Source organism: Equus caballus, chromosome 8 (genome assembly GCF_041296265.1).
Source record: "Equus caballus isolate H_3958 breed thoroughbred chromosome 8, TB-T2T, whole genome shotgun sequence".
NCBI lineage: Eukaryota > Metazoa > Chordata > Mammalia > Perissodactyla > Equidae > Equus > Equus caballus.
The window spans coordinates 78,252,651-78,257,070 of record NC_091691.1 but is presented as its reverse complement, the minus strand read 5'-3'; the positions used below and the strand labels follow the sequence as shown (position 1 = coordinate 78,257,070).

The 4,420-nt window shown below is 46.0% G+C and overlaps 1 long non-coding RNA gene across 1 annotated transcript; it reads right to left on the bottom strand.

The window, feature by feature from the left end:
• Window positions 1-676: 676 nt before the first annotated feature.
• On the bottom strand, window positions 677-3,967 carry LOC138925415 (uncharacterized). The gene is made up of 2 exons (XR_011441536.1): window positions 3,712-3,967; window positions 677-3,238 (listed from the first exon to the last, which is right to left on the bottom strand). It is a non-coding gene; the product is annotated as an uncharacterized lncRNA (long non-coding RNA).
• Window positions 3,968-4,420: the final 453 nt, after the last annotated feature.

Genomic DNA, 4,420 nt, shown 5'->3' with positions numbered 1-4,420 from the left:
TTTAGTCTGGTTTTGTAATTTGGGCAGGGCTTAGCAGAAATGGCTCATCTCTGCTCCATGTTGTGTAGACTGAGGCAGCTCCATGTCCAGAAAGGCTCACTCACATGGCTGGCAAGTGGTGCTCATTGTTGCCTGGGAACTCAGCCAAGGCTGTTGGCCGGTGGCCTCGACTCTTATTCACGTGGAGATCTCTGCTTGGGCTAACCCACAGCATGACAGCTGGGCTCAAGAGGGAGAAGTAGAAGCTGTTAGTCACGTGAAAGCATCACTTGCTCTGCATTCTATTTATTAAACAGTCACAGAACTAGTCCAGATTAAAGGGAAAGAGAATTAACCCACCTCTCAATGTGGACAGTGACAAAGCATGTGTGGCCGTCTTTAACCTGTTACTGCAGATTTTACCTAAGACCAGACATTACTTTAGGGCAGAGGAAACCAAAGTCTTCCTTTAATCTTAAAACAAGACAATGCTTGATATCAGTGCTTCTCAGGGTGTGGTCCCCAGACCATTAGCATCACCCAAGACCACGTTAGAAATGCAAATTCTCAGGTGCCACCCCAGACTTAGTGAAGGAGAAAGTCTGCTTTACATTAAGGTTGAGGATATTTTTCCCTGACTGTGAATTTTGCCAAACCAATTGTCTAAGAAGAAAATGAAGTTCGTTGTAGTAAACAGCTACGTTTACTTAGAAGAGAGAATAACCAATGAGGCTGAAGATCTGGATTTACTTGAAGCAACACACAATGTTTACACATGATTTAACATTCTAAAAATATTTATTGGGGTTTCTACATAATAGATTTGTATCTCCATGGTGGTTAATCTTCAGTAAATATGTTTTTAGTATCACATGGTTTTTACTTATGCAGTGTCTTATTAAATTCCAATTAAATCCATATGTGCGAACATTAATTTAAAGTGCTACCAGAAGGACTGATTGCAAAATCAAACACTGGCACGAAGCCCTGGGATTATTCAAAGAGAAATGGCGCTTGGTACCACTTGTTGGTACTAAAAGAAAAAAAGTTGCACAGTCACCAAGCAGTCTGTAAACAATCTTTCAGAGCGTATCCATGATTGCATCTGTATAAAAAAAGTACGTAAGGGGAGCCATGAAGTTCATGCACATTTTTGAGACAAACAATATTTAACATAACAATAATTTGCCATTAAAATTCACAGCAACAGGCACTATATAGATTTCTCTATCTATGCACACACGCATATTTATACATTACACAGAGCATGACCATGGGGAGGAGGTGGAAAAACTACAAAAAGCTGACACAGAGCCAGATAATACTGCATAGCCCTGAGCCATACACGGAAGACTCAGCAGGCCTGAAACCTTAGTACCTCCGATATCCTCCCAGCATCACAGCCCAGCGGGATTTTAATGGATATAAGGAGAATCTTGGTCCATAAATGGACCAAGAAAATGTTCCTTTATGTTTACTCTGCTCCTTTCAAGAGAAAGCATTTAGAAATATTTTATCCAAACAGGTGAATTTTTTTAAAGTTGGTTCTTAAGAAACCCATCTGGACACCTGTCTCTCCTCCTGGTAGTGTGACGCATGTTTGTTGCAGTTTAGAGTGATCTTTTTATATAAAACTTCTCTAAATCTCTTTATAGATTCTCTTAGGGAAGCTGACTGGCCTCCTCCCCTCGGAGAGTGGACTATTTAGTTCACTAAATATCAGAACTCAGAATTCCCAGCCAGGGCCTCCTTGCCATGTAGTGTGGCAAGGAGCCCTCCAAAGCCTGTCCTGTTCAAAACACCGGCCCATGCTAAAGACATCTATTCAAGTGAAATGAGGGCTTCAAGGAGATACGACATGACATGGTGCCTCTAATTACCCAAAGAAAATAGAAGCCATGAGACATTGAACTCTCTAGCTTCTTTCTTCACATTTCCCAACAACTTTTTCTGTATTTGTTCTAACTTTTTCTCCTCCCTTCTTTCCCAGGGAAGGACAAGATTCATGGCCCAAGCTGATTCTGTGCTCTGCATTCTTACCCCTCACAACCCATCTAAGACCTTATTTCACAGGTCATTTTTTATGCTACTACTTGTCACCAGTAACGAGACACCCCTATGGAGCAGGCACAAGCACCCTAAACTTCTGGTTCATAAGGAGAGGCCCAAGAGAGGAAGAGGAGGCAGTGGGCAGGAAAGTGGAGTTTGAGGAATTCTGGGAAAGACGAAGACAGCCTTAAGGAACTTGGAGGCAACTGGGAAGATGCAAACACACTATGGGACCTGCAAACACCCTAAAGGCAACTTAGCACAGGGACAGCCACAGATGGCCTGAAGACTAGAGGACCTCAGGTCCAGGTTCTGCAGCTCACTAGCTGTGACCTTGAATAGGTTACCCAACATCTTTAAACCTCTGCTTCTTCTGCTGGAAAATGGAGCTAATAATACTTTCCTCACTGATACTGTAAAGATTGAGTGGGGTATGTGTGCGCAGTGCCTCACGGAGTGCCTGCGGAATAGTTAGGGCCTTTATATGTATTATTTTATGTCCCTGTATGCTTGAAGGACCAAGAATACTGACGGAAGCAAACACCTGCTCCTCCACGCGCAGCACTTGAACAGTCGCAATGTGGCTGCAAATATGTAAAGCAGCCTGGCACCACCCACCTCCTTCCCTCTCCATCATCTTGAAGACTTGGACCCTGGTACAAGTCATCTCTTCCACACTGAGAAAGGCAAAGGAGACCCTCTTCAGTTGTTTATTTCTGTGTTTTAATTTCAGGTTGTCTGCTTTAAACTGCATCTGAAAGGCAGAGCATCTTGAATGATAAACTAGAAATTAGGAATTCTATGATGAGTGAGGGTGCAGATTTTCCACTCTGCCTCCCCCACTTGAGGCTATTCCCTTCAGGCCTCCTGCCTGCTCTCAAAGCCCGCTGACATATGTTTTTTGTGTATAATACAGTGTGGGGAACAATAATGGAACATGATTCTCGACTAGCAGCTGCCTAAGTGGGCGTCATTATGGCTCCTTGGCGCATAAAACCCAGCACGTGTCTTTTCCAGGTGGGGAGACTGAGGTAAGAAGGCAGGCAGAGAACAGCACAGAACAAATGAAGCCCCGACATCGACTTTATATTTGTAAACCAGGGTCACTATTTCGGTCTCATTTACATACTTGCCTGGGGGAACTCTGAGATGCTCCAGGCAGGCCTTGGGGCCTCATTTGCATGATCCCTCTGAACTTGAAGGGGCTGGCCTGTGAAAGGGACTGGGGTTTAGTCACAGTCCCCAAGTTCAGGCTAAAATTCTCTGTGGAAAGGATGCTGATTCCTGAACTGCAACTCTCCCAACCCAGTGACAGCCGCCAGTCCAGGGGCTGTCAGAGGGAAGAGGTCCTTGTGAGGCACAGTCCTGTAGACAGGCTTCCTCCTGTACCTCTTAGGGAATGGAAAGATTTCTGGTGAAAGAAAGGAGGCATTTTTACCAGCAAGACTCCTAAAGCACAGGGTGACTTGGAGACCCGGGAGGTTAGAGGATTGGAGTAACCAGCAGGAGGCCTGGCTGGCGGCAGAGAGAGAGAGAAAGAGAGAGACTTCTTCCGGGAAAGGTCAGAAGAGGCACAGCAGCAGGAATGGACTGGAGAGGCTTCTTCCAAAGTCCATCCCAAATGGCAGACCGTCCTCTCCACCCCAGACCGCAGGGATATCTCAAACTCGATGCTTCTCTTACCAACATGGGCATCGCCTGGGAGCTTGTTGGAAATGCAAAACCTCTGGCCCTCTCCAGACCTACTGAATCAGAAACTTGGCATGAGATGTAGTGATCTGTGGCGTCACAAGCCCTCCAGGTGATTTGACACTCTAGATATCTCTCTGGGTGGAAGGGAGTTGGGGGGTTGATTTTACTGCTTCTCTGATGGGTAGTTGTCTGCAGGGAGCTCCTCCTCACAGTCCCATACTTAGTCCTTCGAAGTCACCATTAGACTGTGGAATCTGCTTATGCCCTCACTGTTCTAGATTCCATTTCACCTGCCTCTGCCCCCAGGCAGAGTTGAACCCTTCACTGCGGAAAGGCTCTGCCAAGCTGCTCTGCCATCCGCCTGCGTGGCGAGCACGTCTTCCCCTTCCCCTCCTCCTCCTGAAGTCCTCTCTGTCTTAGCCCTTACTGATCAGATGTGCTGCCCAATCCTCTACTGCTGTTCTCAAATTACTCAAGTCCTCCCACAACCCCTGATTCCTGGTATCTTACAAATACTTCAGCTCCAGGCATCTGCTGAATGCGGGGGCCTTTGCTCTTCTGCCCAGTTTTCTGCTGATTCCCCAGGAGAAGAAGGCTAAGCTCTGGTCTCTGTGTTTGCTGGCTTCATGGGGCAAGAAGGACAGAGACTGAGCTCTGTCTAGTTCATGGAGATGAAGACAAGTGTTTGGGTGGGGCATAT